The 10,000-nt window shown below is 48.0% G+C and overlaps 1 protein-coding gene across 3 annotated transcripts in view; it reads left to right on the top strand.

The window, feature by feature from the left end:
• cadm2a (cell adhesion molecule 2a) overlaps positions 1 to 10,000 on the top strand; it is a 414,954-nt gene that overhangs the window by 116,400 nt on the left and 288,554 nt on the right. The gene's annotated exons all lie outside the window — the stretch shown is intronic.

Genomic DNA, 10,000 nt, shown 5'->3' with positions numbered 1-10,000 from the left:
CAACATTACGCCACCACAGTTAATGGTTTGTCCACAAATCCCCTGTCAGAACATTTCACACAACACTCGCTTCTCTTAAGGCCAATTTATGCTTTGAGTGGCAAGTGTTGACCGACACTTGCACGTCAACAGTGACGTCAATATGACAACAATGTGTTGCGCATGCAGGACCTCTATCGATGGTGCCACGTTAGCCTGGAAACCAGACCAATCTGCCAGCAGTGATGTTAGTCTGCCCATGCCAGGCTAGTGTCGCTCGCGTATAGCTGAAATGAAAAGGAAGGTCGCAGACGCCTTCATAAAAGGCACTTTACTTGCCGGGGCAAATTCATACATGTAGTTAGCGCTTAATTAATGATGAACTCATACATTCATTCAGCATGAATTTACCATGAACTCATCGTTAATTCCTGGTCCTCACCATTAACTAATGGTAAAGTGACTATGAATTAACCAAGTGTAATGGACGTTATTCTACGGCTCCACTTCTATGACAGTGCTCATAGGCGGTCTCTGGTGGTCATTCAGAGAACTGACCCTCCTCGCTACTCCTATACCCACCGTTGGTTTTCAACGCGGCAGACCTGGGTTCTAACTCGGGGTGTTACAGTACATGAGGTCATTGCTCTCCAGAACATTCTACTTCTGCAGTGGCTGCGTTATGTGTAGTACCGTAGTTTAATTCTGCAGTGGCTGCGTTATGTGTAGTACCGTGCTTGAGTGGAGGTAACGTGTCACTCCATTTCCCATGTTGCCTTTGGCCTTTGCCTAACCTAGCTCGATTTAAATAGGTCAGTGAACATTACGTTTGAAGCATCCTTTTTATTGCAGCATAGTGTGTGTTTATATTGGTATCATCATCTCAACGAGTGTCATTTCCGTTACAGCCCCCTTCATTCTTGTGTGTGATTTATCACCTTCCATTGTGTAAACATCCTGCGACTCTCACTGCACTAACTAGGAGCTGTTCTATCCTTTAATATACTGCGAGAAAACACGCACGCACGCACGCACTCACGCACGCACGCACGCACGCACGCACGCACGCACGCACGCACGCACGCACGCACACACTCACACACTCACACACTCACACACATCACATGGTGAGAAGAACCTTGTATATACAGTACCCTTCTCACCCAAGGAAAATATGAGTCAGCCATACTGTCTGTGAGCAAGTGCACAATTATGACTTTGCGGCCTTGTGGATTGTGAGAGAAAGAGAGACATATGAGAAAGACAAGAAATGCTGTGTGACTGTGTGTGTGTGTGTGTGTCGTGCATGTGTGTCGTGCGTGCGTGCGTGCGTGCGTGCGCGCATGCACAGTGCTGTGTATGTTATTGTAGCTCTAGGGTTAACCTCAGTCCTCCTAGCCAGTGGGCGGAGCCAGCAACAACATAGATCACACAAAGCCACAGTGCAACGCAAGCTGCATTACTGTAGCCAAGATAAACCTGGAGATGAGTGATGTCGGGCAACTCTGCGGCTGTATTCATATATGGTTGCGTTCCTCTGTCGCATATCCAAAATAGCCCATCTACTACTGTAGCGTCTCGCCAGTAGAAAATGGTCTGCATTTCCATAGCGAACTTTATCCGAAGTGCTTGAGATTGTGCATGACATCAACACATTCACACGCACGCACGCACGCACGCACGCGCGCGCACACACGCACACACACACACACACACACACTGACAGCGAAGGCAACCATACAAGTACAAGGCATCAACCTGCTCATCAGGAGCAGTTAGGGGTCACAAACACAAAGCCAGGAGTAGCCGAGGATCAAACCAGGAACCGTAGGGTTTCCTAACATTCACTGTGTCTCCAGAACCACTGCCACCCCCGCAATGCATACAGCAAAAGCCATGTATTAGGCAATAATGTCAGATACACTAGACTAGCAGGGCAACAGGGCGGCCGAGATGTTAAATATTCAGGTCTATCTTCCATATTCAGACGGACAGAGGTTTGATCTCTGTGACAGCCAACATTCATATTTTTTCCTTGTTGAAATGTCCTGGAGCAAGGCCCACCATATGGAACCCTACTGCAGCAGTTATTAAATGTCCTGGAGCAAGGCCCACCATATGGAACCCTACTGCAGCAGTTATTAAATGTCCTGGAGCAAGGCCCACCATATGGAACCCTACTGCAGCAGTTATTAAATGTCCTGGAGCAAGGCCCACCATATGGAACCCTACTGCAGCAGTTATTAAATGTCCTGGAGCAAGGCCCACCATATGGAACCCTACTGCAGCAGTTATTAAATGTCCTGGAGCAAGGCCCACCATATGGAACCCTACTGCAGCAGTTAAATGTCCTGGAGCAAGGCACACCATATGGAACCCTACTGCAGCAGTTAAATGTCCTGGAGCAAGGCCCACCATATGGAACCCTACTGCAGCAGTTAAATGTCCTGGAGCAAGGCCCACCATATGGAACCCTACTGCAGCAGTTAAATGTCCTGGAGCAAGGCCCACCATATGGAACCCTACTGCAGCAGTTAAATGTCCTGGAGCAAGGCCCACCATATGGAACCCTACTGCAGCAGTTAAATGTCCTGGAGCAAGGCACCCCATATGGAACCCTACTGCAGCAGTTAAATGTCCTGGAGCAAGGCCCACCATATGGAACCCTACTGCAGCAGGTAAATGTCCTGGAGCAAGGCCCACCATATGGAACCCTACTGCAGCAGTTAAATGTCCTGGAGCAAGGCCCACCATATGGAACCCTACTGAAGCAGTTAAATGTCCTGGAGCAAGGCCCACCATATGGAACCCTACTGCAGCAGTTAAATGTCCTGGAGCAAGGCCCACCATATGGAACCCTACTGCAGCAGTTAAATGTCCTGGAGCAAGGCCCACCATATGGAACCCTACTGCAGCAGTTAAATGTCCTGGAGCAAGGCCCACCATATGGAACCCTACTGCAGCAGTTAAATGTCCTGGAGCAAGGCCCACCATATGGAACCCTACTGCAGCAGGTAAATGTCCTGGAGCAAGGCCCACCATATGGAACCCTACTGCAGCAGGTAAATGTCCTGGAGCAAGGCCCACCATATGGAACCCTACTGCAGCAGGTAAATGTCCTGGAGCAAGGCCCACCATATGGAACCCTACTGCAGCAGTTAAATGTCCTGGAGCAAGGCCCACCATATGGAACCCTACTGCAGCAGTTAAATGTCCTGGAGCAAGGCCCACCATATGGAACCCTACTGCAGCAGGTAAATGTCCTGGAGCAAGGCCCACCATATGGAACCCTACTGCAGCAGGTAAATGTCCTGGAGCAAGGCCCACCATATGGAACCCTACTGCAGCAGTTAAATGTCCTGGAGCAAGGCCCACCATATGGAACCCTACTGCAGCAGTTAAATGTCCTGGAGCAAGGCCCACCATATGGAACCCTACTGCAGCAGTTAAATGTCCTGGAGCAAGGCCCACCATATGGAACCCTACTGCAGCAGGTAAATGTCCTGGAGCAAGGCCCACCATATGGAACCCTACTGCAGCAGTTAAATGTCCTGGAGCAAGGCCCACCATATGGAACCCTACTGCAGCAGTTAAATGTCCTGGAGCAAGGCCCACCATATGGAACCCTACTGCAGCAGTTATTAAATGTCCTGGAGCAAGGCCCACCATATGGAACCCTACTGCAGCAGTTAAATGTCCTGGAGCAAGGCCCACCATATGGAACCCTACTGCAGCAGTTAAATGTCCTGGAGCAAGGCCCACCATATGGAACCCTACTGCAGCAGTTAAATGTCCTGGAGCAAGGCCCACCATATGGAACCCTACTGCAGCAGTTAAATGTCCTGGAGCAAGGCACCCCATATGGAACCCTACTGCAGCAGTTAAATGTCCTGGAGCAAGGCACACCATATGGAACCCTACTGCAGCAGTTATGGCTTTAAGTTTTAAAAGCCTTGACACACTGAAAGCAGTAGACGGTAGACACTTGCATCACCAAGCACGCTCTTCAGTGGCCACACTGGAGGCATCAGTTTGGGCGTGTCAAAACCTGTTGACGTGCTCGACTGCTCGTGTACATTGCAGGGGTAAAGTCTAGGGGTTCGAATCCACTGCGGTGCATCTGGTTTGGCTGAGAATCTGTGCGAACACAATTGGCCACGTCCATGGGGAGGTCCATGGTGAGGTCCATGGTGGTCCATGGTGGTGGTCCATGGGGAGGGAGATATCTGTCGCTGCACATATTCCTATGGGCTGGGGCCGGCGTCTGTCGGTGAGGAATGTTGAATGGGAGGATTATAGGACGGAGTCGCTACAATCTCCCGGTGGGGGCTCCTCACTGTAGCTAGCCTGGCTAATAAGCCAGACTCAAATCACACTGTCGTGTGGTATTTGAGTCTGGAGATGCTGTGTATGGATCTTGTTTCCCGGGGGGCGGGTTCAAACATTTTCTCTTTGACGCAATCGGTCAGAGCTACTATCAGTCAAAGGTCTCAAGCATTGAACGTCACTGTACCATAGCCCGCCCATATTGCATACCGTGTCCCGATTGGCCACACCAGTTCTCTGGTGTAGGAAATGGGCGTACAATTGAGCCTCTCCAGACCGTAATCCGCCGGCAGGCAATTTTTTTTTGCCAACGGCTGATTCGGTCTGGCTTATTAGCCAGGCTACACTGTAGCCACTATAGCCAGGATACAACAACAGCATGTGGCAACACAAACACTTTGGGAAGGAATTCATTGACTAAACTGGGAGGAAAAGGGGTAAAAAATAATTGGTTAGTGCTCAGTTCTATTTTGGAGTCTCAATGCTCCACACAGAGGCACACCTCCAAAAATGAGTTAGCGATGCAGAAAGGTAACCTCTTGTAAAAAAAAATAAAAAAAAAACTTGTATACAGTATGTTTATTTTCAGTTGACATTCTAGCAACAAAAGTATATTTGTATTATTTAATAGACAATGTGAACAGGCTAACACGTGCTGCTCATGTCAACGATGCTTTCACTGTCTCAGAGCCATTAAGATGAAAATGGTCTGCTAAAATATAGCTAATGACAGATTGTAAAAGTAAGCAGATTTAATGATCATAGGCAGTAAGGTGGTGACAGCTTCTCAGCTCTTTCTCTGGCAGGGCCTGTCGTCGGCAGAGAGACACACAAGCCTAATTTATGCTCCGTCGCACGGCGGCATGACACGGCGAAAATAGCAGACCTGCAAGCTCACAGCACGGCACGTCCGCTCTGTGTTGTGAGCTTGTAGATCGCTTATCTTCCGCACACGACATCACACCATTGTGCGACAAAGTATAAATGGTGCCTCAGCAGCACGCTGAAACACACTCCACTCCTCCTGCTGGCTTGGAATTAAATCCTGACAGAGCCTCCCCCGCGCTGTCTCCTCTTCTCAGCATTCTGCTGCCTGTCTCCATAAAGAAACAATCCAAAGGGTAATGGTCTGCCCCCTCACTCTTTAACCCTTTCAGACCATAGGCCCATTCTGCAAATTATATGCCTTCTAAAATCACTGGTTCTCAACTTTCAAGATCTGTCAAAAATGTTAAAAAATAGATGTACAAGCTTGCAGCACGGCACAAAAGTGCATGAGCTTGTATATCTGATTAATTTAATTGAAAGTTCAATGGAAGATATAAGCCCCTTGAGATGCAAAATCTCTTTTTCGAGGGAATATTTTTAATAGCCAACACAAAAGTCTAAAATGACAGATGCTTTCCCGGTTTTAATGCGCTAACCACCAATTAACCATATAATAAGTTAGCCACAAAAGGTTGCGACGTTATTTTGAAAATAGATTACAGTATCTAAAAGCTCACTGTGAGCGTGTATATCTGCTATTTGAGCTTTTTTCTTTCATATAAAAAAAAGAATCACACTCATGTGAAGTGACATTATCATACATCATCATACATCACCTTCCGTGCTCAACCAATCAAATCATCACAAATGTCATTCTGGCCAATCACAATTTGGCGTCTTCACTTTTCTGTCCTCGCTTTTGGCTTCAATGTTTGTGTTTACACAGATAAACGGACATAGGAGGGGCTGGCGCCCCTCAAAAAAAAATCCCATGCCTTGTCCCATACCAAATTGGGACAGCATGGTTAAAGTACCCATCGCCTCACCCTGGTGGGTCAGACAGTTGGCCCGCGAATAATCATCTGTCCCAACATGCTCTGTTCTAATCCGCTTATGATCTCTGTTACTCATCATCCTCTCTCTCTCTCTCTCTCTCTCTCTCTCTCTCTCCACCCTCTTTTTCTCAACCGTACAGTCTAATGAACCGAGAATGCCTGAAAAAAACGACAAAAAAGGAAGGTGTGGTTAATTTTCCGAGCCAACAGACCATACGTCATGATGCCACTGTATCCGGGCAGTTAGTGAAATAGATCTAAGTGTTAACATAGTTTGTGTGTGTCTGTGCACGTGCATGCGTGCGTCCCTGCTGCCTGCGTGTGTCAACAGTGAATATGATGTGTAAATACACACTCTATCAACAATGAAACGTTTACAGCAGTTATCCTGAGCAGGCATCTGCCATGTGCATCCCTGCAGTCCATGTGCAAAGATGTGCCAGAGCCAAGCAGGAGTCATTAATCCATGAACAGAACAAAACATATTATGGGGGCTTGGTTATGGAGCTTGATGGCTACTGGCCAGCAGCTCAATCAGGCTGGTATAAGCCCGCTTTGATGCTTCAAAGCCATTCGCCGTCCCCAGCCGTAAGCCCCCCCCTCCCCCAGCCACCACCACCCTCCCACCTTCTAGATCCCTTATTCCCTCTGATAAAACTAAAAGTTTCAATATTATTTCTCAAACAGCTCACACACTGCTATGGACTGCATGGCTTACGGTAAGGCCTCCGTTGTTTTCTTTTCTCTTTCTTTCTGCTATTGTGCTGTTTTAGGAAAAGGGAGCTCAGGCCACTTTATTTCTGGGAATCTAAAAAAACCAGTGCGTGCCGGCACAGAGGGCGAGCTCCGGCGTCCTGTTTGTTCCACAAGTCATTTATTTTCTCCTCTGAAACGTTCCCCCACATGTGTCCCAGATGAATTGCTTGAAGATAAAAGTGGTGGAGGCTTTCAGTGGACGCAAGAAAGAAACGAGAGTCAGATTGAGGGGGAGGGAACTGTGGTCGGGGGTCCCGAGTTTGTTGCTGTTAAATATAGGTTTGAGAAACGCCGCAAACCTTTCGAGCCAAATGCCTGGATACTACAGCCCTGCAGGGCCCATTGGCACAAAATCATGGATAATGAGAAACACACTGTTTTATACACACACACTTAATGTAAGTGAACTGTTGGTCTTACTCCTGCACGCATACGCATACATACGCACGCACGCACGCACGCGCGCACGCACGCACGCACGCACGCACGCGCACACACACACACACACACACACACACACAGAGAGACTTCAGTGCAGAGATGGGGAGAGCTGGCGGAGCTCCTGCAGCTCTGCAAAGAGCGGGGGCTGATCATCTGGCATAACTTGAGGGGCTTTTTGATGTGGCATTAGTTTTTTACGATCATGCCATCTTTGAGCGTTATACCCGCTTGGCCTCTTCTGATCTCTTTAGGCTGGCCATTGTCCCCTTGGCATTCTGAAGAGTCTCTCACACTCTGCTGTGTGGCCTCTATTTGTAATTAGCACATCATTAACCACTTAAACCCTCTAGTCTGAGTGACAAGGACTTGAGTTACAACTGGACTCTGACCGTTTCTCTTTCTGTCTACACCAAATCTCTTCAAATAGTCCATGTATATACTATATCCTCCTATTAAAATTGGCTTAAGGGAGGCCCGTCAGGTCGGACCACATCGTCACACTCATGTCACAATGACTCATCTATAACCATATTAGGAGTTCCCAATGCCACCACCACCAAATATGGACTGCGTTGTCTAACCTCAATGTGTCGTCATGTCGTCATGGCATGAGGCGCAAACAAATCAGTCAGTTCCACATATAAGCACATAATGGGGTATCTGCATATTTGGGCATAAAAGACATACAAGGGACATGGACTGACAGATACAGCCAAACATGGGCATATGGGTTTAGTAGGTCCTGCGTAGCGTTCCCAACTCTAGATGTGGGGGCTGCATCGTGCTGTTAAATTGGTTAGACTGATGCTATATTAATTCATTCTGGGGACCCCCTGGAAGCCCCTCCAGGACGCGAAGCACTCGTTTCTACATCATCCCGGGAAGTGAACCCCCCGCCCCTCCACCTCCCCGCTCTTCTGCTCAGTCAACACACACACACACACACACACTCACACACTGCAGACTCCGCACACGTCAATGATCATGCACGGGCAACAGAGAAGAATATGAATTAATGGAATGAAAATAACACGACGCTCGCGTTTATAAAACCATCACCATTTCGTAATTTATGCACAGAGCGCATTTGTGCATGTTGTGCTGTAACATTGGGGGGGTATAGCCTCTAATATTAGCTATACCCAGTACATTTTCATCTATCTTTGAAGAACGAAAAAATAAATAAATAACAACAACAGCAACAACAGAGAAATAGATATTGCTATTTTAATGGAATTAGAGACGGGGAGGTGGGGGACCTCATGCAGACCACGGCCACCCTGCCATTAAGTTAATGGCAGGGTGGTAACTAGCCGCAATGTCATGAGCTACTTCCAAGAAATTCCTTGCAGGTGATTTCTTTGTGTTGGAGATTGGAAGTGTTCACTTTCAGTAAGGCAACGTCCTGCTGCCTCCTGCATTATTATGTGCAAATTCAAAACAGGTGGTACCGTATGAGTGATGTCCAACGAGCACTTCCAAACTCAAACATTTAGAAAAATAATCACCTGCAAGGAATTTCTTGACAGAAAGTAGCTCATAGCATGTCTACGGTGGATTTTTATGAAACAAACACCTTGCAGATAGACGGAGGATAATTCAAGCATTTCAGCTGCAATGATGGAGAGTTTGATGTCGTTTAATACAATCAGATATAGGACTTTCCTGTTTGGATGTATGTGCTGCCAATGGCAGCTAGCTCCCACCCTGCCATTAACTTAATGGCAAGATGGCCGCGGTCTGCATGAGGTCAATGGACCCACTTTGAGAACCACATAAAGAACATTATATGGGGGTAAGAAATACAGTGCAGAAAGTGAAGGTGCTCAGTGCCCCCCCTCTCTCTCTCTGGCTCTCTCTCTCTCTCTCTCTCTCTCTCTGGCTCTAAGCACCCTGACTGTGGTCCTGAGCTGAAATCACACACTCTGCTGATATGAGTTTGACCTGCAGGGGGCAGGGAGCCTCTAGAGGGGAATTACAGTAGACTATAGAGCGCAGCTAATAAACACTCCACTCAAACAGACTGATGACACTGGGTGGGAAGGCAGAGGAGTGGAAGAGAGAAGAGAGAGAGAATGTGTGTGTGTGTGTGTGTGTGGGTGCCGACATGCATGCATGCATGGGGTGAACATTTTGATCCGTGTATGTGTGTGTGTGTGTGTGTGTGTGTGTGTGTGTGCGTGTGCGTGTGTGTGTGTGCGTGCGTGCGTGCGTGCGTGCAAGCAAGCACTTTTATCCTTTGTGTATTTACCCACAGTAGCAGCTGAGCACGAGTGCTCATTTTCAGCCACGCCCTGACATCCAGTACACAGTCAGCCACACATGCACACATTAAAACCATTAGAAAGGACAACCACAGTCTTTTACTGCTGGCCACTGAGCAGCTCCACTGGAGCAGATGGGGGTTCGGTGCCTCGCTCCAGGGCACCTCAGCGGTGTTGGGAGGTGGTGAGTGGTGGTCATTCACTTCCCCACCCACATTTCTCCTGCCAGTAAGCTCCTTGAACCGGTAACCATGCGGCAACCGGCGCGCTCTTCAAAGCTTTTGTGCCACCGCTGCCCCCCGCCATGGGTATGTGGTATTGTGGTTCAGTACTATGTGTAATTCCTCACTGGTTGTTCCACATGGTCCCCGTCATGAAAAGAAACGTACACGAGTGACTCGCACTCGTATG

The sequence above is a fragment of the Electrona antarctica genome, assembly GCF_951216825.1.
Source record: "Electrona antarctica genome assembly, chromosome: 8".
NCBI lineage: Eukaryota > Metazoa > Chordata > Actinopteri > Myctophiformes > Myctophidae > Electrona > Electrona antarctica.
Note: the sequence above shows the minus strand (reverse complement) of the source record. Positions and strands in the feature narration are given on the sequence as shown.